This window comes from Hemicordylus capensis, chromosome 3 (genome assembly GCF_027244095.1).
Source record: "Hemicordylus capensis ecotype Gifberg chromosome 3, rHemCap1.1.pri, whole genome shotgun sequence".
NCBI classification, from domain to species: domain Eukaryota; kingdom Metazoa; phylum Chordata; class Lepidosauria; order Squamata; family Cordylidae; genus Hemicordylus; species Hemicordylus capensis.
In genome coordinates, this window is record NC_069659.1 from 201,902,036 (window position 1) to 201,928,021 (window position 25,986).

General features: G+C 55.6%; 1 long non-coding RNA gene across 2 annotated transcripts; it reads left to right on the plus strand.

Annotated features, from left to right (window-relative positions):
- The first annotated feature begins 8,141 nt into the window (after positions 1-8,141).
- On the plus strand, positions 8,142-9,910 carry LOC128351903 (uncharacterized). 2 transcript variants are annotated; one of them, XR_008320108.1, is made up of 4 exons: positions 8,142-8,229; positions 8,556-8,628; positions 8,992-9,077; positions 9,847-9,910. It is a non-coding gene; the product is annotated as an uncharacterized LOC128351903 (long non-coding RNA). The 2 variants fall into 2 exon arrangements; XR_008320107.1 differs by having other exon boundaries at positions 8,154-8,310.
- The last annotated feature ends 16,076 nt before the right edge of the window (positions 9,911-25,986 follow it).

Below are 25,986 nucleotides of genomic sequence, written 5' to 3' on the forward strand. Positions count from 1 at the left end.
GCTGAAGCTTTTGCTGTCATGGAAATGCAGACATGGGAAAAGCTTTGGCAATTTAATTTCTGTAACCAGGTATCTTCTAAAGGAACAGGAGCAGGATTGGTTAGAGAGTTGGCAACCCTGGGTGCTTGTGCCCCATGCCCACCACTAGGCCCTGAGAATTCTGCACTGGGGGTGGGGTGGGAGATGGAGGGAGGATAGAAAGGGCCAGTGCTGCCAAGTGGCACTTATGTGGAGGATGGGAATTGCCCCCTCTTGATGTAGCCTGGCTCCTCTGCTCGGAGCAAAAGCTTGACCAGTTTGAGCAGGTGAAGCCATTCCTAGCCAAAAGAGATGGGAAACTGCTTCACTAGCTTAAGCTCTGCATGTCAGGCGTCTGCTGAAGTCACAGGAGCAGGACCAGGTAGAGAGTTGGCAACCCTGCCTGTGGGTGCCTCGTGCCCACCACTGGGCCTGGGAGTTCCGCCATCCTTGTTTAGATCCAAATATGGCAGTTGCTGGGGGGGGGGGTGTCCCCGGCCAGGAGTGTTTACCGGTCGCCATGGGGCTGGAGGTTCCGCTGCTGCCTTCAAACTGTCTGGACTGGACCGTTGGCAGGAGGACTTTCTGGCCTCTCCTGCTGCTCACGGCAAATTTCCGTCCCATTTTGACCGCAAGGGAGCGCAGAAGATGGCCTCGGGCAAGGAGTCCAGAGTGAGTGTCCACCGCCCGGCCCCCAATAGGTTCATGTGGTGGCAGGTGACCCCCAGGTGTCGGATTTGGGTCAAGGTGCAGACATTTAGGAAGCGACACTGTCCTGGCCCCTTTGGGCTGACCATGGTGGGCAGGAAGGGATTGGCCCAGCCCATCTTCACAGGGTCTTCATGGAGCACCGGCCCCTCATCGATGGGTCAGCCCCCCCTCCTCCTCCAGCAAGGAAGCACAGAGTGGAGCCACCTGCAGAGAGCTGGAGAAGGAGCTCCTGACCTCTCTGAGCTGCTGCCCAATATAGGGGTTTCTCATTGTCTGGAAACACACCAGCAGGGATTCAAACCAACAGCCTCCTGCTCTCTAGGCAGGTTGCTTCCTTGCTGGGCCATTAGGTGGCTTTAAAAAAAATTGGTCATTCTTGGGAGCTGCCGGGTATGCCTGCATTGGATGCTCCAAAGGGATCAGGCTCGGGAACACTTTAAGTCTCCAGCAACACCCCTGCAGAGAGGCCTTCTCCCTCCCTCCCTCTTTGGATCGATGGTGATGATGACCTCCTTGTTTTGGAAGGCCTCTTCCTCGGTAGCTTAGAATGAGAAAATACGAGTTTCATTGTTTGTAAGCCTCTTTGATATTGTTAAACTAAAACTAGGATATAAAAGAAATGAAACGTTGTGGAGGGGGATGGAGGGGAGGTAGAAACGGCAAGATGTGCCAAGTGGCACTTTGTAGAGGATGGGAATTGCCCCCTCTTGATGTAGCCTGGCTCCTCTGCTCGGAGCAAAAGCTTGACCAGTTTGAGCAGGTGAAGCCATTCCTAGCCGAAAGGGATGGGAAACGGATTCACTAGCTTAAGCACTGAATGTCAGGCGTCTGCTGATGTCACAGGAGCAGGACCAGGTAGAGAGTTGGCAACCCTGCAGATGTTGGTGCCTCGTGCCCACCACTTGGCCTGGGAGTTCCGCCATCCTTGTTTAGATCCAAATATGGCAGTTGCTGGGGGGGGGGGTCCTCGGCCGGGAGTGTTTACCGGTTGCCATGGGGCTGGAGGTTCCACTGCTGCCTTCAAACTGTCTGGACTGGACCGTTGGCAGGAGGACTTTCTGGCCTCTCCTGCTGCTCACGGCAAATTTCCGTCCCATTTTGGCCGCGAGGGAGCGCAGAGCATGGCCTCGGGCAAGGAGTCCAGAGCGAGTGTCCACCGCCCGGCCCCAAATAGGTTCATGTGGTGGCAGGTGACCCCCAGGGGTCAGATCTGGGTCAAGGTGGAGACATTTAGGAAGTCCCTCTTGGCCCCTTTGGGCTGACCCATGTGGGCATGAATGAACTGGCCCAGGGCACCTTCACTGGGTCTTCATGGAGCACAAGCCCCCCATGGATGGCTCAGAGCTCCCTCAGCCCCCTCCCTCCTCCAGGACCTCTATCTTCCCGCGAGGAAGCACAGAATGGAGCCACCTGTACAGAGCAGGGGAAGGACTCCTGGCCTCTCCGAGCTCCCGGCAGGCAGCTTCCCCCTTCAGAAGTCACAGGAGCAGGATGAGTTAGAGAGGGGGCACCTTCCCAAGTGGTGAGACTCTCCTATTGAGCAGGGGGGGAGCAACTGGCCCTCTCCAGCCCCAGCACAGCATCCCTCCCGTGGTGTTGCTGCCATCGGCTTGAGGTTTCTTTTTGGACTGAGAGCCCTTTGGGGACAGGACATCATCTCATTCAGGTCTTCTTGGTTCCTTTCTCTGTGTCTGTCATCCGCTTGGAGTCTTTTGGTTGGAGAGTGGTCTAGAAATATGCGTAGCCGCAGAAGTCCTTGCTTAGATTCAAAAAGTGGCCGTTGCTGAGCTGTATCCCAGGGCTGGGTATCTTGACCTGGTTGCCATGGCGCTGGGGTTCCGACGATCCTGATGGGGATGGAGGTTCCGCTGCTGCCCTGGGAGCCTCTGGACCGGACTGGTGACAGGAGGGCGTTGCGGTCTCTCCTGCTGCTCACGCCAAAGGTTGTCCATTTGGGGCCACCAGGGAGTGCTGAACGTGGCCTCCTCTGGCAAGGGGATCAGCGGGAGGGCTCACTACCCTGCCTCAAACAGGGTCAATGGGGGGGGGGGGCAACCACCAAAGTTCTCAAAGCGGTTTGGGTCATGGTGAGAAATCTCGGAAGTGAGTCCCTCCTGGTCCCTTTGGGCTGACCCCGGTGTGTCTGAACAGACTGGCCCAGCCCATCCTCACTCCTGCTCTCCTCTCTCCTGGACAGGACAAGGGAGAAGGAGGCCCCTTACTCCGCGGCGTGGGCAGCCTTGATGGGGCTACTCCTGTGGCTCCACTCAGGTACGTTCTCCTGCTCCTCCTGGGTTATCCGGGCCCAGTCTCGATGGATGGCACCATGGATTTGAAGACCACTTGGGACCCTTTCAAGAAACATGGCCCCGGCCAGGGTTTCATAAGCTGCCCCCCCCCAAAGAGGTCCCTTTTCACAAGAAGCACCAGACAGAAAGGAATGACAGCAAGGGCAGGCCAAGGGATCTCCAAAGCCCATCAGTCTGAACTACCTGGGCTTTGGGGGAGGCTCCAGGGGTTCAGGCACAGGAGGCGAGGCAGGGCTCTCATGCACATGGAGCTCTCTAGGGTTTCCAATGGGGAAGGGTCCCCTAGCCTGCTCTGCCAGGACTGGGGGGCTGAGAGGCCCCATGGGCTGGTGTGCCTGGCCCACCATTTCTCAGTGCCTGGATTCCAGGTGAGCCCTGCAGCCACCCAGAGCGGGAGACTGGAGCCAGGGTGTGGCTGGCTGCTTCTTCAGGGCTGGATCCCCTGGTGCCTCCTTGAGTGGCAGCAGGGGAAAGGGAGCAGTTGGGGTGGGGAGCAGTGGAAGCCCCTCTGGGGGGCAGAGGAGGAGGTCGTGGCAGCCCCTCGGAACAGGTGGTGCTGAGTCAGACCATTGCTCTACTCGCTTCATGGTGGTCTACTCTGACCAGCAGCCACTCTCCAAGCCCCAACCAGGGGAGCTGAGACGTTTTAGAGGTTTTCACACTAGGCGACATACAGGGGCGCAGCAAGGTTGGAGTGGGCCCAGAGACCAGATTTTAAAATGGGGCCCCCCTCAAAGTCCAGGGCCTCCGCACACCCCAGGCCCCCAAGGATTTAAGTCTGATATTTCAAAATAAGTATGCTGCCTGGAAATACATTTCACTGAATACACACACACAAACACTTCACAATATATAGTGATATACATTGAGAACTATATATTTGTGCTACATTTAATGCCCAGAACACTCTAGAAACACTAATTATTAAAATGGGACCCTCGCTGCAGATTAGCAAAGGAGACTTTCAACCATGCAGGGTGAGCCTATGTATGTTTTCTCAGAATTTTGAACAAATTCGGTAATGTTTGATTGCAGGAGGTTTTTCACAGGAGGCTTTTAAAGCCCTTTAACACACATCTCCTCTGGAATGGAGGTGCTGCATTCCCAGGTTGGCCAGATTGACCCAGAAGTCCCTGCGAGTTCTTGGGGAGCAGTTCACACACAAGAAAAATAAAATAAAATAAAATAAAATAAAATAAAATAAAATAAAAGCACCACACATGCTTCACAGTTCTCACTCAGACTTTCTGGGTTGTAAAACAACTTGAGCATCAGTGCATTTATGAATGAACTAGTATTTTTTAGCCCGTTAAAATAATGGGCACTAGAACCTTTTTTCTTATTTTTGGTTTCCTTTTTTCCTTCTCCCTCTCTCTCGCCCTCCTTTCCTTCCTCTCTCTCTCTCTCTCTCTCTCTCTCATTCCTTCCTTTTCTCTCCCGTCCCATGCCCAGAATGCCCAAGAAAGACATGGGTGCAGAGACATGGGCGCACACTTTAGCTCTTTGAATGAATGAATGAATAAATAAATATAATATTGTGTGTTCCAGAAGTTTTTGTAATTTTCTGCCCTGAAACAAGCCACTTATAGGGCTTTTTTTTAAAGCCAGCAAATTTCCCAAGCTGTTTTAAATTAAATATTCAGAGACTTCTCAGTCTCTCCCCCCCCCCATAAGAAAGCCCTATGGCAAGCAGATCCCTATATATGGGCGGGGGGTGGCGGTGACCACAAAAAGGAGTTCAGGTTCTACCTGGCAAATGCTGGGCTGGGCGGAGGGTCTGCTGCAGAGAGCTCTGGGGGCCACCCTGCCTGCCTCCTTCCTTCCTTCCTTGCTTGCTTGCTTGGGGCCTCCCTCCATGTCTACTCCAGTTCAGGCTTCACTGGGGCCTACACGGAGGCCTCCCTGCAAGCCTCGCCCGGGAGAAAAGCAGCTCTTGGCAGGCAGCTGGTCTGGTGCCTCGATTGCCGGCCAGGAGGACAAGCAGGAGAGAGGCGGGCAAGCAGGGCAAGTGGCCGAGGGGACCTGGGGCTGGGCAGGGGGCAATGGGGAGTCATGCGAGGAGTCTCTGGGGCCCCCAGGCAACCGCCTCCCCTTGCCTAATAGTAGTTACGCCCCTGGCGATATATCAATTAGATTAAACTAAACAAAGTCCATGAATGTTGCAGGGAGGGGGAGGGTTCTTGCCTCCACGCCCTGCCACGAGGCATCCAGCTGTCCGTTGTTGGAAACGGGGTACTCGGGGTTCCTTCGACACACTCACTCCCTTGTGTCTTTTGTCTTTTTTCTCCTCTCAGTGACTTCCAGCCACAGGAGATTAACGAACAGCGCTCCGTGACCGAAACTAGCAAATGGTCACTGGTAAGGGATGGAAATCCAGTCCGTACATGGCAGGGCTGGGAGGGGGTGGGAGAGACCCCATTTGAAGCGAGTCTAGAGGGAGTGCGGGAGACCCAGTCTGAGCAGGTGGGAGGAACGTTTTGAGAACTTGTCTTGCAAAGCCATAGGCTTCGAAATTTGCAGTGGTAGTAGCCGTGAATTGGGTGGGTGGGATGAGTGACCATCGGGGCTCAACTACAAGTCACTCATGCCAAGGTGGGCACCCCTCCCTATGGAGGAAGTAGCATGGGAAATTGGGGGATGGGAAGTGCTGAGAGGGAAGAGGGGTGTCTCTACCTGCCTTCCACCCCTCGCTTCTTCATTCCGCTCTCCTGCCCCAAATCACTCCCTCCCCGCAGGGTTCCAGACTTTGATTTTCTTCTGGACTACCAAGCACAAAACATGTCCAGAAAGGGAGCAGTCTGGAGGGGAACTAGAGTGGGGAAGTCTTCCTTGGGGCAGATTGGGCACTCCTTCCCCTCTGCCCCTGCTCGGCTCCACATCACCCCCTTTCCGGCTTGGCTTAGCATGTAGTTGAGCATCAGAAGGGCCCTCAAAAGACGAGGCTGCATCAGACGGCCAGTAGCTCTTCCCAGCAAAGAGACAAACCTAGCTAGGCTTCTCTGATCTAAAAGCACCTCCCCTGAATGTGAAACCATAGTGTCCCTTACAGCAAGAGGCCTGACTCTCATCCGGGATCCTGTGACTCCAAATGGTCTAATACCTAGGATCTCACCCAACTCCCCAGGAATGGGGGATGGGGGGGGAGGCTGATCTCTGGACTTCAGTAGCTTTTGGGGTTTGGTTCCTCTCTGAGCATTTATTTTTTGAATGAATGGAAACGGATACCATTCCTATGTGTTTCCATTCGCTCTGACACAATGGCACCCATGAAATAAATGGCCATGAAAGTGTGTCCAGTTTGTAGGTCCCATTCGCTGACATTGGTTTTAGGACTGGCTTCTTGTGGTGTACCTTGGCTCCCACTCAAGGCCGGTCGATCTCTATCGGAGACCGAAGGGGCAGCCATCTCTTCTCCAAAGGCATTGCCCTCCATTCTGCCACCCATGACATTCTGGCAGGGCAGGGCCTTGTTTTTTAAGGAAGGTCCCATGCGCTGGAGCTTCCATTCAGACCCGGTACTTCAGGAAGGATGCACTCTCTTTGTGGTGGGGAAAGAGAAACCAAAACCAATGAGTGTAAAAATAGACAAAAATAAACACACACACGCACACGCACACACACACACACACACACACACACATACACACACATAAATCAGCTGAATGAAAAGAAAATATAAAGACAAAAATTTTAAAAAATCAAGTTTCAATGAGATAGCTATAGATATATATTGCAAGACTCTAAATAGTAGCTTAGATGCATCATCAAGAAAAGCAATATGAGAACAGGAAGTGTCTCTTTTAGTCAGCAACGCAACTGCAGGGGCCCAGTTCTGTGGGGGAGCGTCCCCAGCACCGTTTTGAGGTGCAAAGGAGCCACTTTCTGCTTTAAGCGCATCTGTTAAGGTCCCTTTGAAGGAGGTGTGACGTTTGGCTCCCAGACGCCCTGGAAAGATCAAGTGGGCGTCAGAGCACCCATTCCTCTCTCCTTCACAGAAGTCATTCTCGGACGGCTCCAGGATCCAGCATGTCAAGAGTGGGAACGGGATCCTGGATGAAGCGGTTGCCAGCAGTTCCCAGAGGAGGTAGAGTTTCTTCTTGAAATGTTGTGTAGGGAAGATTTTCTGTCCCACAGCCGGCCTGGATCTGGGATGGATCCAGTGCAGCTGACTGGCAAGAGGTGCAGGACCTACAGAAATGATGTCTTCATACATTTTGTAGAAGAATTCAGTCCTACAAGATGTGGTGGTGATGTCCACTAGCTTGAAGGTCACAGGGGACAGCTTCCTGGAGGCATCCGGCTGTCCCCTGTTGGAGGCAGAGTGCTGGGCTAGATGCATCTTTGGTCTGACCCAGCAAGGCTTTTCCGAGGTACTCATGCCATTTTATTTCTTCCTGCAGTGTCTTCACGGTTGAGGACGATGGGTGGTTCCTGCAGACCATTGCCACCGCATGGTCTTGTGAGGTAAGGACACCATTCCTGTCACTTTTGTGGATGGGATGGTTGAGGAGTGAGGGGAGATTGCATCTCCCAAACTATAAATACCAGGGGGTCCCATTCGCATTTGTTTCCATTCCCCATGAAAGGAATGCAGAAAAAAATGGCAAGAAATGACAACAAGAAATTAGCATTTAATTCTAGAGCTCCTATGCACTGACCTTTCTGTTAAGGACTGCTTTTCTTTGGGTAAAGAAAGAGATCTCAGAGACCTACCTGACATGCTGTCTTCGGACCAGAGCTCCAGAGTGCAGCCAACTGATTCCAATGTCCATTTTGAAGGGTGGCGGCTATTTTGAAGGGTGTTGGCCAATTTGTTGACCACAGCAAAACTCATATCACAGTGGACGTTCATTGTTGGGCATACCATGAAAGAAAATGGCCACAAGCATGTGCTGGCTGTGCCCTGGCACTCCCAATAACAGTTAATGTTAGAGCACATTGTTTATTTTTTTTAATAAGACTTTTTAATTTAAAAATCAAAATAATCTAAAGAAATAAACATGAATTCAAAGAAAATGAAGGGAGAAAACCTAAACCCCAAGGCCCTAGGGAGATCAGAGTGAGCACAACTTCACGCATTGCTCTCCTTTTTCTCTCATTTGCAGGGTGCCGACATCGAAGAGGCCGAGATCCCAGAGGTCAACCCAAGGGATCAGGAGCTGGACGTGGAGAGTTTCATCAGTTCCCAGAGGTACTAGCTGGAGGGGCAGATCCAGAGCTCATGGAAGCAGAAGACTTTCCTTAAGAGCCCATCCTGGGGCTGGGGGAGGAGGTTAGTTTAGCAAGAAGCCGGGGGTGGGCAGAAGCTCTGAGCATCTTGGAGAGTTGTTTGTCTCCTCCTCTTTCCACAAGGGGACAGGGGTCTCCATGCCCAGCCTGTGGGCTTCCTGCAGGCATCTGGCTGTCCACTCCTGGAAACAGGGTGCTGGGCTGCATGTCTCATTCTTCTCATCAAGCAGAGTTCTTTCTAAGCACTGCTCTTCTGATCTCACGTGTCTTCTTTCTTTCTTTTCTTAGCGTCCAGAGGCCAAGCACCGTACAGAGGAGGCTGCACAACGCTGCTGCTGACGAAGAGCCATCCCTTGGAGAGGTCAGAAAGCATCAACATCCAGTCCCTCCCTTGGAAGGACTGAGGGTTGGGCTTGTGGGTCCCCCGTGTTGCCCAGGAGTAGAGAGAATGTGGAATGGCTCCAGTTTGAGAAGCTGCAGGGTGGGTGGCCACCTTCTGACAAGAGTTTGCTTTAACCTCCGAAATGGCCATGCTGTGGTGCAGAATTGGCCTCCCCTGTAGCTCTTCTGGGACATCAAAGGTCCACTTCCGGCCCACTTCCTGTATCCAGCTCACCTGGCGATGACCACTGGGAGGTGCCCGGCTGGCCTTTTCCCTGCTGAAGCCTGGAAAGCTCAACGCGAGGGCCAGAGCAGCCATTTCTCCCTCCTCTCTCCTTCACAGAGTTCTTCCTTCCCGGGGGCCGAGACTCCGCAAGCCAGCGTGGAGGACGAGGGGTCGGAAGGGGACGGTGACACCAGTTCCCCCAGGTACCTTTCTCAGCTGAAGGGCAGCTCCTGGGATCATAGAGGCAGATCACCTTCCCTGGGAGCCTGGGGTGGGGCGTCGCTATAATTGAGCGAAAGGGTCCAAAGAACACGGGCCCCCAGCTCCCAAGGGCCCTCCAGCTCCATCCCTCCCTATTTCCTTCATTATCTCCCTCACTCCGGGGGGCCGCCAGAGAGAGGGATGAACACGGGCCCCCTCTCCCCCAGCTACGCCCCTGAGCGTCTCAGTTTAGCCAAAAGAAGCCTGCAGGGTGAGACGAGCGTTTCTGAAAGGCCTGAGCACCTTGGAGGGGTATTTCCCTAACCCCCCTCACTGCACGAGGACAGGAGCTCAACACAAGGAGTAGACTGGCATTGGGTGCAGCACAGAGCCCAGAAAATGCATTTTCTCCCTCTCGCCCCACACACCACACATTGAAAGCTATGGAATTCACAACCCCAGGATGTGCTAATGGCCACTAGGTCCAGCAAATGATTAGAAACGTTCATGGAGGAGAAGCCAATTGAAGACTATTACCCATGATAGCCAAGGAACTTCAGAATCTGCAGGTGTGTGTGTGTGTGTGTGTGTGTGTGTGTGTGTGAATAAACACATTTTGATGCCACATATAACCAGGTCTCAAGTGGTTCACAACCAACTAAATAGGCATCTGGCTGTCCACTGTTGGGCTACACGTGTCTTTCACCTGACCCACAGGGCTCTTGGCATGCATGGATGTTCTTATGCCCCGTCTCTCCTTTCTTCTCTCAGAGTCCCGAAGCCAAAGAAGTGGCTAATCAAGAGGCTGCTGAACACTGGAGTGGTGGAAGACTCGTCCTCGGCAGAGGTCAGGAATGCTCATCCATTTTTTCAGGTGGATGGGCTCTGGGTTGTGTGTGTGTGTGTCCCCTGTTCCCCGATAGGAGACAGAACCTGGAACAGTTCCAGTTCTAGATGCCGCAGGGTGGGAGGGATTTGGATGAGTGGGGTGGGAAGAAAATGCAGGGCTCCCGTTGAGGCACTGGGAAGGGGTTGGAAATGCGGTGGAAGGCTCTTCTGGGCAGAGATGCCAAATGCCTTTGTTCTAAGAGGCACGTCTGGTTTTAGAGCATGGCTGCACAACCTTGGGCCTCCTGCAGATGTTGGCCTACAACTCCCATAATCCCCGACTATGGGCCACTCTGGCTGGGGATGATGGGAGTTGTAGTCCAACCATGTCTGGAGGGCCGAAGTTGTGCAGCCCTGTTTTAGAGGGTCATCCGTTCATTGGAACCCTCAGTGCCCCTTACAGCACGATGGATGACCCCAAACTACCTGCTCCTCTGGAAAGTGTGGTCAAGCCCTACTCAGCAGGAACAGGGTGCTGCCTGGACTCAACGCTAAGTCCCTTGGGCTCAGTTCCTCCTCTCAGAAGCCTCACAAGGTCAATGCAAGCCCTGGAACAATCCCATTTCTCTTCTCTCTCCTCCCCAGTGCTCCTCTACGGACGAGGATGACACCATGTATGAGGTGAGCAGCATCGAGGACGAGGTGTGGGACTCTCCACCGGCCCCCGGTTCGGCCAGGTAGGTACCCTCCTCTCAGCTGAAGGGCCTTAGGAGCCAGTAGGGAGCGGGGGGGGGGGCTTTTAGCGTAGCCAGCAGAAGGCTGCAGGGGACAGGGGCAGCTCCCCCATGTCTGAGCCCCACAGAGGGATGTTTCCTCCTCCTTGCCCTCTGAGGACTCTGCAGGGGGAGTTCAACCAAGGAAGCCGATTGGCAGCAGGTGCGAGACAGACACCAGCAAGTCTATTGCTGGCTGTTAGCAGAGGGAGCTCCGAGACCCCCATGCTGTTGGCATGACCGGGTGTTGGGGAGAAGGAGCAGGGGAGGGCTCCTGTCTCGATGCCCTCTCTGAACACTTCCCAGGGCTTCTCAGTGGGGCACGAAAGGCTGGACTTGGGAGATCTCTGGCCTGGTGAAGTTCCCCTGCCAGCCACCTCCCAAGGGAGGCAAGATCCTTGCTCAGCATCTCTTTGGGTGCTCGTGTTCTTCTCCAGCTGGCTGCCATCTCCAACAGGACAGACCTTTGAGCAGCTTTTCTCTCTCCTCTCCTCTCTCAGGAACATCGGCGGCGAAGAAGAAGGAAGAGGACAGCTGGCCCCAGACTGGTTCTCCTCGGTCCATCTGGGAGAGGTAAGGGGCGGAAACCAAGGGTGACTTCCCTCCACCCCTCCGCCCTTCCTTTCCTGCACTACGCAGCATGGCGGCTTGGATGGCAGCCACTGTTTACACGGGAGGCGGGGACTTGCCCTTCCCCCTTGGGGATGTCTTTCCCTTGCAGTGGACCTCATGCTCCCTGAGCCAGAGGCAGCACCCTCCAGGCCCAGATGTGCGTGCAGACACCCATGGCACTGGCCTGGCCCCGGGGATTCTCCTGACCCATAACTGTCCCTCGGACTGTGTGCTGAGGCCCGGCCCTCCCCTTCTCCTCAGGGGAGAGCAACAAAGAAGATCGGGGACGTCATCCGGTGCGTGGAGTATGCCAGTGAGGTGGAGGAGAGGTTCCCCGAACTCCTGGTGGGCCTGGTGAACAAGATCCTCACCGGCCTGCAGAACACCACCGAGGGAGTGGGGAACCGGGAGAGCCAAGACCTGCCTCCTGAGTAAGTCATGGCGCTGGGGAAAGCGAGGCCAGCAAGTCCTCCTTCCAGCACTCTGGGAGGACAGGCTAGGGCCATTTGTCCCATGTCCCACTCTGATGGGTGAGGAGCATTTCTGGCCTGTTGGGGTGACTCTGGCACGGTGGTCCCCTCCCTCAGCTACACAGAGGAGACCCCAGAATTTGCAGCCCTCTTGGATCTGCAGAGAGCCTTAAAATGCGTCTGCAGTGTTAAAAAACCAGCTGTGGGGAAAGTCACTTCACCCCTGTGGTCTCCCTCCCATGGTCCAAGACAGTCCCTCCACCCCTGACACTACGCCACCCCGCAAGGAGACACACACTTTGGGGACAGCCACCTCCTCTTCTCTTCTCTGCAGGGAGACCTCGCAGATTGTCCGGACCCTGCTGGAGAGGGTGGCACAGGCGACCCCAGAGAAGACCTGCTGGGAATCCCTGTGCTCTCCGCAGAGCTGCCTCCAGGGTGTGGCCCTCTTGGTGAGGTAAGTAGGAGTGAAGAGGAGATTTCTCAGGAGGCCTGGGGGCTGGGGTGGTTTGGGTCAGGTCTGCTCTTTCCGGGCCTTCCGCCCAGGACTCAGCAGGATCCTTTGGTGTGTTGCAGGGCTCTCCTACAGACACCACCCTCCACAGTGGCCAGGCTGAAGGCATACCTGGCTTCCCTCTTCAGCCTGGACAAAGATCCAGAACAGCATTCCCTCGCAGAGGTGGCCTTCTTTGTGGAGGTGAGCAGCGAGTTCCTCGGCGTGGGCTTCCCTGAGAGGAGGGTCTGGCCCCAGGGGCTGATGGATGTTTTCCTCCTTTCCCTCTTTTAGCTGCTCCTGAAAGACAAAGACTTCGCCGCCTTGGAGAAGACTTGGACGCTCCTGATAGCGTGGCTAGTCCACCCCAACCAGAACATCCGCTACCTGAGCGAAAGGGGACTTCTCCAAATCTATGGAAAGCTGAAGGCAGTGAGTGACCCAGACCCACGACCCCAGGAGCATCTCTGGGCATGGAAACTCCTCTCTTTGGGGAGGCCTACCTGAGGCTGGTGCTCCTAGGCATCCCCAGGTGTGATGGGGAGATTTCTCCAGTTGGGTGGATTGAGCCTGTGGAACCCTTGCCACAGGACGAAGGAGAAATCCTGAAGGGAAGGCGCAGAAATGCATCTCTCCGTGGGAGCCCTGATTCCCCACGTGCTCCAATGCCGCCTTCTCCCCCCTCTTTGTGCCTCCGGCATGGCTTGAGTGATCTCCTCCCCAAGGCAGTGGATGGAGGCCAAACGGCATCAGCCCCCCGAGAGGCCTGTGGTCTGTTTAGCAGGGGGTGGACTAGCATGGGTTTGAAAGAACTCCAAGGATCCACCTTTTTTCACCCTAGGCAAAGAAACCCCAGGATTTTAGTGCCGGGATCCTGGGAGGGCTCAGGACCTCCAGTCTGGAAGCCACTTTGGGGGTCCTGGCCTTCATGGAGCGGCTGAGGCACTGCCCATCGGAACATCAGGCCACCGTGAATGCTGCCCTGGCTGCCCTGTGCCGCCCTCTCTTCCACCACGTGAGTACTTGCACGCCAGCCCTCCGCCCCGGCTCTATGAGGGCCGGCCAACCTGTAGATTCCGACCGGCTTGGAGAAGGGAAACCGGACACCCCCTTGAGACCTCTTGCAAGAGACCCATGCAAGCTCTTCTTCATGGTGATGGAGGTGAGGAATTCCTCCCTGCCAAAGACAACCCCTGTTTTTTTGTAGGAGGAGGCTAAGATCCGAAGGGCAGCCATGAAGACCCATCTGGATCTCCTGCAGCACCGCCACCACCATCATGAGGGTACAGAAGAGAACATCACGACCCTCATCGCGGTGCTGATGCATGTGGAGGATGAGGACCTGGAGGTAGCACAGGTGAGAGCCCACTTTTTCCTGCCTCCTCTACAAAGGTGTTTAGGCTTCCCCAAGTCCAGCCGACCAGTGGCAGGCCTCAGAGCTAGCCTCACGGGGTGGTGAATCATCCAGCTGTCCCGCTGTGGCTTGGCCCATCCAGGCCTCTCTGAAACCTTTCAGGGAATGGACCTCTCCACCCCCTTCTACTTTCTCTTCCCAGAGTTCATCCAGGGCCCTTCTTTCCTGGGATGGGGAAAAGCTTCCCCTCTTGAATCTGGCTGTCCTCGGCTGTGCTTCAGCCAACGAGAGGCCACCAAAGTCCAAAATCTCCCCTACTCCTTGAAGCCCCCTAAGAGGTTTCTTGGAATCCCTTGGGAGGCTTTCCCACTCCCATTCCGGTCTTTCATTGGCAGGCTGCAAAGGACAATCTGAGCCTCCTGGCGGAAGCCCTCCTCTGGCACCTGGAGGGCAGGCTGCTGGCGCGGGACTCTTACAGCCTGCAGGAGCTGCTGCACAAGATCGCCAAGCGTCTGGTAAGGGCAGCCCCTCCCTGTCCGTCCCTCGGCTCAAATGGCTCAAGGACCTTTGGGCGATGCTTTGCTCACTCGGGATTTGTCTTTGCTCTTGATCCCAGATTCGGCAGCTCGGCACAGAGGACGCCGTGGAGATGGAGACCACCAAGATCCTGGGCTTCTTCCGCAGCGAGCAGCCTTCAGTGAGGAGAACAGCTGCCCTGCTGATCGGTAAGGGAAACAAGACCTTTGGGTCTCCCTTCGTGGGTCGTCTTGGTGGGCAAAGGTTCACTCTCCTTGAGCGCACTTCCAGAAGGGTGGGGGGGCAGGAGCTGTTCCCTCCCCAGGAGGACTGGCCCAGTGAGCGTTAGCTAGGAGTCTTGACTTCATTTCCTCCCAAGGTGACATAAGAGTCCCTGGAGGAATGGCTCAATCTGTCAGTCCCAGAGGGAGCAGAGAGGGGAGGACTTCCTCTCCGGAATGATGGGAAGTGAGCTGTCCATGCGCAGGGTCCTGAACTGTGGTCCCATTTCCTTCCACCCTTGTTTTTAGGTCACCTGGTCCACAAAAAGGGCAGCATCCTCACTGAAGGGAACATAGAGACCTTCCATGCTGGTAAGTGCGGGTTTCTGGGTGGGAAGGGGCAGTTTCTGTGAGGGGAGAGGCCTAGGTTTAGGGACCACAGACCCTCAAATGGAAGGTCCCGGTTGCATACTCAGGGATGCCCAGCAGTAGGGTTTCCCAGAGTGAAGGGGAGAAAGAGTCAGGACTTGCTCCCTCTTGGTGTGGAAATGGTGGGGCTTGGCGAAGGGTGGGGTGATCTCTTCATGCCATTGCTGAAGTTTCTCCTTCATCCTTCCAGCGCTGGAGAGCTTGCTTGGCGACCATGACCCTGAGGTCGGGAGAGTTGCCTGCAAGACGGAGAAGATTGTGAAGAAGGCCTTTTCCCTCCACTCCCGGCACGGGTTGCGGGCTGCTGTTCGGCGCTTGTGGGCAGGCTGTAAGAAGAAGAGACACCCGCCAGAGTACGGTGATCTCTCCACCTGACCGACTGGTGAGCAGACCAAGGCAGGGCTTAACTTGAAGGGGCCCCGATGGTTAGGGAGGGGGCTGGGGCTGCAGGAAGGGCGGGCAGGAATCTGGGCAGCCCTCCCTCGTGTTGGAATGCCATCTTCGGCCCTTGTGGCCAGTTGTACAAGTAGCCCAAGGGAAAGAGGAAAGATCTCTCTTCCCTCTGGGAAATGAGGACACGGATATTCTGCCAGGAGTCCCTGGTGCTGGGTGGTGTCATGGGGGAGAGTGTGAGAAGACCCCCAATCTCTGAACCAATGTCCTTCTCTCTTTCCAGGAACAACAGCCCCGTGCTCTCCCCTGGAAGATCAGCAGCTGAAGGGAGACTGAAGAAACACCATGCAGCGCAGTGGATCCAGACCAGCCAGAAGACCTCCTCCAACCCCGTGGATAGAAAGAGCTGTCCACAAGACGGCAGCAGGGAAGTGCAGTTCTGTCTGAGGAGTGAGGGGGAAGCAGGCTCCACTCCCCTGGCCCAAGGAAGCCCCGCCTCCGGGGTGCAGAAGCCCCTCCCCTTGCCTCTGCTGCAGGCGGTGGGAGGAGGCTACAGGACCACCCTGCCCCCAAGTGGCCCTTGGGAACCATTCTTGGGCTCTCCTTGGGTCCGGGGAGGCTGTGTGGCCCCAGCAGGAGGGCAAGGTCACCGCCTCCCTCCATTTCCACCAGCTGGCCGGGGAGCGCCCCCTCCTCCTTCCACCTTTCTCCCCTTCCCCAGCGGCCTGGCTTCCCCTGGCAGGGGAAGCACCATCCAGGCATCCGCCCCCTCCCCTGCTGAGGGTGTGCTCCTCCCCCCCTCCCCTCCCGCAGCCACGCCTCCCTCCCCCCTCCGCTCCCTCCTCCCCCCTCCCAAACCGGGGCAGCAGCAGAGGAGCCCGGGAGACTCGGGGGGCCCCCTGCAGCCCCAGTTGCGCCCCCTGGTGCTGCCCGGTGGCAGGCCAGAGAACCCTCCTCTCCCTCCCGCACCCTGCTGTGTAGCACGTGATGAGGCGTCCAGCGGCAGGCCTCCCCTCCCAGGCCTCCCCAAGTCTGGGGTGCATCCCCTCCCCTCCCCTCCCTGTTACACCAAAGGGGCTCCTCCTTCTCCACCCCAGAGGCGAGGGGGCAAGGGAGGCATCAGCCACCAGGTCTGCCGAGGAGGCCGAGGGAGGGTGCTTGGGCCAGGCTGGACGATGCCTCGACCTCCCGCTTCCTCACTCACCCCTGCTCCCTTCCATCTGCTCTGGGCAAGTGAGGAGCCCCTCTTGCTCCAGCGGGCAGGGGGCAGAAGATCCTCTTCGGAGCGGGGCGGGAGGTGTGGCCATGACACCGTCCCTTGCTGCACAGTGGAGAGCTGAGGTCAAGCAGAATTCTCTGGCTTGCCCCCCCCCCCGTCAACCCCCACCCCCCTGCCCGATCCCCGCTTGCTGGGCTTCCGGAGCGGAAAGGGAGGAGGAGCAGGGCAACCCCACTGACGCTGCTTTGTGCTTCTTGCAGGCATGTGCTGCTGCTGGGCGGCTGGAGGAGTCAGTCGATCCGCCCCAGAAGAGGAGACCAAGTGAACGTGCCTGCAAGGAGTGGGGGGGTGGGGTGGGGGGCTGGCTGGGACTCCCCCCAATTTTGTTTGCCCTCCCATTCCCTTTGTGACCCTGGGCTTCCTTCCTTCCCTCCCTCCCTCCCCCTCCCTCCCAGGGGCAGAATGGGCTTTGCTGGTCGCCCTGTTGGGGGCCGAGTAGGAATTTTTGGCTTTCCAACAGATTGGCCGAGATGGAAAGCTTTTTTGCCTACTCCATTCTGCCCTGTTTTCTTTCCTTTAGTTAGAAAGTTAAGTGACGACTTGTGACCTAATTGAGTATCTTAATAAAGTTGCCGCTTTTGTTAGCATCCCGCCGTTTCTTCCTCTTTCCTTCTCGTCTCCCTTGGAGTCTTTGTGCCAGATCTGGTCAGGGCCGGACGGGGGGCCCTGAGAGGGTGCCAGAATGTGTGTGGAGAGGGCGCCAGATCTGGAGAAGAATCGGTCGTGAAGGGTGAGAGTTGGGGCGCACGGGTAGGGCACCCCGGGAATCTGCCCTGTTGGCCTGTGGGCCAGCCCGAGCCTGTGTCTGGTCCGTGATGGTGCTCGGTCGACATCCTTGTTGCTTCTTCTGTGATGCTGCTGATCTCAGCCTTTTGTTTCACTGGAGAGGGCGCTAGAGAGAGAGATCCTCAGCCCCCCCCAGTGCCCCCCCATCAGAGCTGCCCCGGCCCCATAGGCCAAAGGCCATCAATATCAGAGCGAGCGAGAGTACCCCAGTACCCCCCCAGCAGAATCCCACCCAAATTCGAGCTGCAGCCTCCACCATGAGGTCTAGAAACTTCTTTTTTTGAAGAGGAAAACAGAAAGCTGGAACTCTCACCATTCTGCTCAAGCAGTCAGATGTCATTTCTTGTACTTGCACATAAACCCTCTTCAGACAATACGTTGTATGGGTGTACAGATGGCAGTACGCGTATATGTGTTTGTGTGAATGACTGTACCTGTGTTCATTCTGAAAGTAACGCTGGGTCCAGGCCTCTCAAATGCATGATTCGGATCGGAAGCATACTGCTGAACCTGTGAGCAAGGCTTCCCCTGGGGCGACCCGGGGCTGGGGGCGAATCAGCGTGTGCGAGGCCTCCTTCACACTTCAGTATAATTCACATTACATGTTCACACACACATATAACTTCTTTATTTGACACATTTGCGTCCCTCTCTTACCCTCTTGTCAGCCGTGTCCTAATGGCCGGACAGGGCTATCGTCTCACCCACACGATTCCCAGAATTCTGGGGAACCGTTTTACGATCACGAAAACCTTTCCTCCGAAACAGTCGGATCATTTTTCATGGTTCGTGGCTCCCGACTGGCAGCCTAGTTACTTCCCATTTTCTGAGATTGTGGACCTCTGGCCGGCCACGTTGGCTTGGAAGATGGGGCGCTCCTTCCCGTCTGGGCTCAGCAGTGCGGGAGGGGCAGTGCTTGCTTACCTCCTCTCCGGTGCTCTCGGGGGAGCCTGCAGTGCTGGGCGGGGCTGGAGTTGGTGCTGGAGGCAGGGGCTGCGGTGGTGTTCCTGGCCCGGGTCTGGTGGGCAGCGGCAGACCTGGCCTCGGCTGAGACTCCTGGATGCAAGAAGAGGAAGTGAGGCGTGCGGAGGGTGCCTGCTGCATCCTGGCCCTCCAAAAGGCGAGGCGCGACTTACGAATAAGAATCCAGTGAATATTTATTGACCACTTGTCAACAAGAATTTCTGCAGGCGATTCACATAGATATCAACGATATCTATGCCCACTGCCCGTGAGCCCGAATTAGTTGCGAGGCAAGGCGACCCCTTTACGGCCGGAAGAGGTGCCTCTGCCCTCATCTTGGGATGGGGAGCTCCCTGCTCCTCTTCTGTCTCCCACCCTGGCCTGCAACTCTGCCTTGCCCTCCAAACGGCACATTCGCCTTCATGGGTCCCTGGGAGAGACTGGACAGGATTCTGCCCTTTGCCAGGGATGGAAGCTGGGAGCTGCTGCAGAGAAGGCACCCAGTCTACCACTGAGCAATGGGCTTTCCTGGCCTGGGGGGGGGGACCTCTAGCCGGCCACGTTTGCTTGGAAGATGGGGCGCTCCTTCCCGTCTGGGCTCGGCCGTGCGGGAGGGGCAGTGCTTGCTTACCTCCTCTCCGGTGCTCTCGGGGGAGCCTGCAGTGCTGGGCGGGGCCGGAGTTGGCGCTGGAGGCAGGGGCTGCCGTGGTGTTCCTGGCCCGGGTCTGGTGGGCAGCTGAGTCTCCTGGATTCCAGGACAGGGAGAAAGGTGTGAGGAGGGTGCCTGCTACATCCTGGCCCTCCAAAAGGCGAGTCACGACTTACGAATAAGAATTCAGTGCATATTTATTGACTGCTTTTCAATAAAAGGTTCCTCAGGCAGTTTACATAGATAGAAATAAAACGGGCCCCTGTCCCCAAAGGGCTCACAGTCTAAAAAAGAAACATAAGATAGACCCCAGCAACTGCCACTAGAGCGATGCTGTGCCGTTGGGGATGGACAGGGCCAGTTGCTCTCCCCCTGCATCTGGCATATGATGTGACCAAGAGAGCGGGCAGGAGATAACACTCCGCAGCACCCTCCCGTTTCCGCCTGAAGTCCAGCTGATCCCAGGGGATGGCCACGTTGGCTTGGGGAAGGAGAAGCTGCTTGCAAGCTGCCCAGTCTCGGCTCACCAGTGTTGGAGGGGCAGAGCTTCCCACTGGACTGGGGGGGGGCTCCAATCTCCACCTGCCCCCTCGCAACTGCAGCAGCACTGAGGCCAAGACCCTCCTCCTCTCTGCCTGAGACAACCCACAAAGGGCTGAGCGCAGAGGGAAGCGTGTCCCAGAGAACTGGGTTCTCCGTGTGGGGCCCACATGCTTCTGATTTCCTCACCTCATCCAGCTTCCGGAGGGACCTTAATCTCTGGAAGCGGCCCTCCTTCCTGTATTTGTCCAGGATGCTTTGTTGCTGCAAAGCCTTTTCCTTTGGACCCTGGTGGGGAAATAGAGCCATTCACCAGCCAAGGCCGAATGAGGTGTCTGCATGAAATTCATCACAAGCTAAGCTAAACAGCACCCTCCGTTTTCAGTGTGATATCCATCTGACCCCTCCACCTGCCAGACGTGTGTTCTCCGGACCCTGGTGGAACAAACTGCAATTCCCCAGCTAAGGCATGAATGATTGGCTACTTGCTTTGAAGGATTCTTCCTGCTGCTAGATATGATGTGATGATTTAGGACAGAAAGAATGACCCACCTTGAATCCACTCTCATTCCGATCCAAGAATCTACTCTGAGAAGAACAGCTCTGATACAACAAACCCCTGTGCCCCATGGGTTTTGGGTTTAGGGATGGTTGGAACCCTATGTGCACTACATCACCACTCGCTCGAAGCAACCCTGGTGCACCCCAAGTGGAGTTATGGGGCTGCTGAAATTCCCCATTATTCCCGAAGGAGAGGAAGCTTAAAGATGCGCAAACTTCAGAAATTCTTTTAAAAATCACCCCTTTCACCAAATTCTTTGAAATCTGGGTGGTAGGAGGCACCCATTGGGACACTACTACCTGACCCACTCTTCTGCCCCCTCTGACACTGTCAAGAGTCAGCGCCCACCTCCCACGGGTTCCTCCCCATCTCCTCTGATCTAGTTTCTGATTTAGTACTGTCAAAAGGGCCCCCGCTTGGGAAAGTGTCAAGATCACTGCTCTGAGGTCTCGATCCCTTCTCGGACTCTGGAGGCATTTCCTCCGACTTGGGTCATATGCTGTGCTGGGTGGCCGGACCCTGTCAGTGTCTGTCCCCACCTCCCACAGGTTCCTTTCCCTCTTCTCTGATCTAGTTTCTGATCCATACATGATTGGGGCTTGGGAGGGCGCACAGATGCAGAGAGGGACTGGGAGCTTGTCCCACCCAGCTGATGGCCAAGAGAGCAGCTAGCGTGCCCTCGGTTGAAGCTCTGCTGGTCCTTCCTCCTCTTCTGTTAGGAGTAGGATGGGTTTCCCAAACAATACCTGAATGTCTTCTGTGACTGGCAGCGACCCAGGATCACCGTCTCTGTCAGATGTCCCCAGTCCTGGCATGCTCCAAGGCTCTTGGTTTGGCTGCAGAAAGATTCAGCACAGGCTTGGTATCCAGAGGGCTGGAAATGCATATTCTCTGGTGGTGGCTGACATCCAGAGCAGCAGCAGAGTGCTGCTGGAAGGATGCAGCACACGCGTGAAAATATGGCACTAGCCAGAAACCCTAACTAGCTAGCCAGAGACCTAAGGCTGCAGAGGTCTTGTCAACATTGCTTAAGCAACAACTAACCTGCTCTGGTGTCCCCTCCCAGTTTGACTGTCCCTGTCCGGGGCTATCCAAGGTCCTGATCTTCTTCTCAAAACCTTCTTCCCCCTTAGAGCTGCCTGCGACAGTGTTCATCAGTGCCCCATCAACCCTATGCACCTTTAAAGCCCTAAGCCTGTCAAATTGTGGATTGGGCCTGTGTGCAGCTTCAGCCCAAGCCAAATACCTTGCACAGTGCCCCTTGCACCATGTGGGGATGACCATTCCCAAGGTGCAGTGCTGCCATCTGTGCACCTTGAGGGTGGGGGCTCCCTTCAGGCAGAAGGAGCCCTCCTGAGCCAAAGCACCACCTCGGAAGGCCTGCAGAGAGTGCTGGGAAGTGCAATCCCTCCCAGAGAGCTCTCCAGAGAGGGCTCCATCCCTCTGAAAGGGCCCTCCCAGCACTGAGAAAAGAGTAAAACTATGCAGAGGTCAGCACAGTTGGAAACGGCTCTCATGCCATTTCAGCCCAATACGCCCCCATTGGAAAAGAATTAAGATTACGGCTCCTCTGAGGTCTGGATTCCTTCTGGAACCCGGAAGACTTTCCCTCCTACTTGGGTAATCTGCTGGGTAGGAGGACATGGTCTGAGTTGGCACCCGCCTCCCATGGGTTCCTCTCCCTCTTCTCTGATCTAGTTTTTGATTTCCTCAGGACTGGGGCTTGGGAGGGCGCACCGCTCCAGAGACTGGCTGGCAGCTTGTCCTACCCAGTCAATGGCCATGAGAACAGCTCTTTAGTGTGCTGTCTGGTGAAGCTCTGCTGGTCCTGCCTATCTTCTGTTCATAATTACTAGCATTTTCCAGACATCACCTGCATGGCTTCCATCACCTTCATGGTTTCCATAATTCTCTTATGGAAGTTTCCTGGCCCATAGAATCTCGCCGTAGGGTTTTTTGCAAGGAATTCCTATGGCAAGAAGGTTAACAACGTGCCCATTAGTGGCCCACTCAAACCTTCATTTCCTACCTTCATGTCCACTTCTAAAAGCAAGCCAGAAAAGAACACAGACCCACTTCTCCTACTTGGGTTATTTGCTGGGTAGACCATATGCTGGGTAGGATGAGCTAAGACTGAGGAGTAGCTCAGCCTGAAATGTCTAATGGTCTCCGTCTGTCAGGGTCTGCACCTGCCTCCCACACAGGGGCGTGACTACCATTAGGCAAGGGGAGACAGTCGTCTCGGGGCCCCACTGCTATTGAGGGGACCCTCAGAGGCACGTCACATGACTCCCTGCCCGCCCGTGTTGCACCCCCTATGAATTAGGTTGACTCTCTTGGATATCGGCAGTAGCAGAGAGTAAAAAAACCTAGATTCAAAGTGAACTAGATCTTCACCGTATTCATAATGGGGATGTGAGTGTGAGTGCACTATATCTTGTGAAGTGTGTTTGTGTGTGTATATCAGCAAAGGACCCATTTTGAAATCTTGTCTCTGAGCCCACTCCAACCTTGCTATGCCCCTGCTCCCACGGATTCCTTTCCCTCTGCATTGATGGAGTTTTTGATCCAACATTACCTGTGTGGCTTCCAGCGCTCCCAGGATCCTACAGGCCGAACTGCGGAGCTCCCTTAGTCCCTCCGTGGCCACACTCTGTCTCCACTTCTAAAAGGAATCCAGAAAACAACACAGACCCAACCCTGAAATCTCAGCTACTTCAAGAGTGAGGAGTACCTCAGCCTGAACAGACTTCTGTGGAGGGGGAATAATTGGACCACCTGAAGCTAGAGGGACCCTGCCAGATGCAGCAGTGACTCTCTCTGTAGCATCCTTCTGCTGCTCTTCTTTCCGTGCCCTGGAAGAGTCGTGATGCCCAGCAGTGGGAGGAGGAAGAGGGGCAAGGGGAGCAGAGATCACTACCCAGGAACTGTCGACTCCCAGCTAGGAAGTCCCCTCAGCTCAGACGGCCCCACTTCACCCAAACCCCGTGCACAAGTGGATCCAGCACTCCCTCCATGGACCAAGGACGCAGCACACCCCGTGGGCTCCTACCCCCCATTTCTCCTCCATAGGGAGCGTAAGACGTACCTGGACAGATTCTGGCCGACACGTCCATTCTCGGCGAGGTTCTGGGGTGCGCCAAGGCTCTTGAACCTGCAACAGAAAAGTTCAGGTCAGGTTTTATACCCAGAGGGCTGAAGATGCATTTCCTCAGAGGGCAGCTGACATCCAGAGCAGCAGCAGAACACTGTTGGAAGGATTCTGCATCCACGCAAAACTGTTGCACTAGCCAGCCACTCTAATTGGTCAGCAAATGATCCAAGCCTGCAGTGGGCTTATCAACATTGCTGAGGCAACATCTACCTTGCTCCGGGCTCTCCCTCCACTTCAATTGTCTGGGGCTGTCCATGGTCCTGATCTTCCCGCCAGAATCTTGCTCACCCTCCAAGCTTCATGAAGCAATGTCCTCACATCTTAGACCCAGATAGCCCCACTTGACTGAAACCCCGGCACAAGTGGAATGGGTGGCAGATCTCTCACTCACTCCTTAGCCCGAGGATGCAGGCCCTCCCTGGGGTCCCGACCCCCCCTTCCTCTTACGTAGGGAACGTACGGGAATGACTTGCGTCATACATACGGGTTTTGGTCTCAGCCTGTGATGGGGAGGTTTTCGAATAAAACCTCACATTCCTGGAGGAAGCTGAGGCTCTGGGACCTGCAACAGAAAGGTTGAGCAAAGGCTCAGTACCCGGAGGTCCAAAAATGCATTTCTTTAGATGGTGGCTGAAATCCAGAGTGGCAGGAGAGTGCTGCTGGGAGGAGGCTGCCCAAGTGCAAAACCATTGCACTAGCCAGACACCTCAGACGGTGACGGCTCCACTTCACTGGAACCCTTTACACAGGTGGGATGGGAGAAAATCTAGCACTCCCTCCATGTCCCAAGGCTGGAGCCCCCACCTCGGGTTCCTGCCCCCATTCTTAGTCCATAGGGAACATAAGGCTTGCATTAAACTTACGTGGACAGGTCCTGGCTGCTTGGTCTGCATTTCACATTCAATGTGAAAAGTCACAGCTGCTCGTATGAAGCACGGTTTTCTGAACTGCAACAAAAAGGATCAGCAGAGGCTCAGTCCCAGGAGGGCCAGAAACACGTTTGCTCAGAGGGTGGTGGCTTCCATCCATTGCAGCAGCAGAGCGCCGGTGGAAGGAGGTTGCAGAAGTCCAAAACGGAGGCACTAGCCAGCCACCCTAACTAGTCAGCCAAAGATCCAATCCTGCACTGGGCTTGTCAACATTGCTGAAGCAACGTCTACCCAGCTCTGGTCTCCCCCACCAGCTCAAGGGTCCCTGTCTGGAGCTATCCAAGGTCCTGAATTTCCTGCCAGAATCTCTCTCCCCCTCCGAGTAGTGTTCTTCGGCGGCAGGCCCATTTAGCCTAAGTGACTGTCCAGTCCTGACTGTGACAACTTGTTCCTTGGGCCTGTGTGCAGCTTCAGAAAAATCGGAATACTCTACACAGTCCTCTTGGCTGCATCTGGGGATGAACTTCCCCACGGTACAGTGCTGGCATCTGGACCGGGCTGGGGGTGGGTGGGGATGCTCCCTGAAGGGAAAAAGGACCCCTTTGTTCCCTGCACCATCTTTTTAGGCCTGCAGAGAGTACTGGGAAGTGCAGCCCTCCACAGAGAGCTCTTCAGAGAGGGCTCCATCTCTCGGAAAGGGCCCTCCCAACACTGAGGAAAGAGTAAAACTGTGCAGAGGTCAGAACCGTGGGAAATGGCGCTCAGGCTGAAGGGTTTCTGCCCAAATGCCCCCAACTTGGAAATGTGTCGAGGTCACTGCTCTGAGGTCTGGGTTCCTCCTTGCACTCTTGCCTGCACCCTGACCCCTGAGACTGCTGCAACTCCACCCTGGCCAATGACCCAGCAGGGAAGAGGATCCTCTTGGAACCTTTCCCCCACCCCCTTGCTTTAACTATGCCAGTGGCCTCCCCATTGGCCACAACTGCCTTTTCCAAAATTGCACCAGCAATACAACTCAACTGCAGTTGCTTTCTGCTCATGCATGGATGAGACCAAGCCGACGAGTATTCCGTGTTGTGTCTTGACCAAACCCCACGGAAAAGGGTGCTCAAAGAAGGGCAACCTTGTTTTCCAAACCCCTTGCGTAAGGGGTTGGGTGGTCTTCCACTCTAGGCTGGACGATGCCATACAAGATGCTCCTCACCTCCTTCCGAGCAAGCTCCCCCAGATGCTCCAGATGCCACAGGGGGTCTGGCTTCATACGCTCCTATGGACCAAGGAAAGAAAGACAGCTCTTATTTCCTGGCACCTCAGCCTCGACCATCCCAGTTCCCCTTGGGCCCCTACTCCGTGGGAGAAGCACTGCTGAGCGTGCAGAAGGCCCCAGGTTCCTAGGAGCTCTCTTGCACCAATCCCCACCACTAGCATCCCCACAGGCTTGACTGACAGCAGCACTTCTCTCCGGTCGAGAGCTGTAGACCTGCTGCCAGCCCACCACTCCGCTCAAGCCTCACTTCCAGCCCTTGGAATCAGATGGAAAGGAGAGCGAGAGCTGGGGACACTGCGACATAGCCAGCTGCCTTCTACCGAGTCTGACCAGTGGTCCATCTAGCTCCGTATTGCCGACACAGTCTGGCAGTGGCCGCTCTCCAAGCTTCTTTCCCAGCCATAGCCGGAGATGACAGGGATGGAACCTGGGAGCTTCTGCATGCAAAGTAGATGCTCCAGCACTGAACTACGGCCCCATCCCCTTGGGGCCCTCGGCACGGTGATGGCATCACACCCAGCTCCCTGGATGGCAGCCAGAGGCCACACCTCAGCATCCTGTGCACAGCTTGAACACCCTGCGAAATATCCTATGGATGCCACCTGCTGAGTGGTCAGAGAGAAATCTCTCTCCCTCTCTCCCAGGACTAGAACCAGAGGTTCTCCCATGAAACGGACTGCCAGGAAATTTAGGACCGACCCAAGGAAGGACCTTTTCACACAGTGCCTCTCAACACCAGTTGCAGGGGAGCAA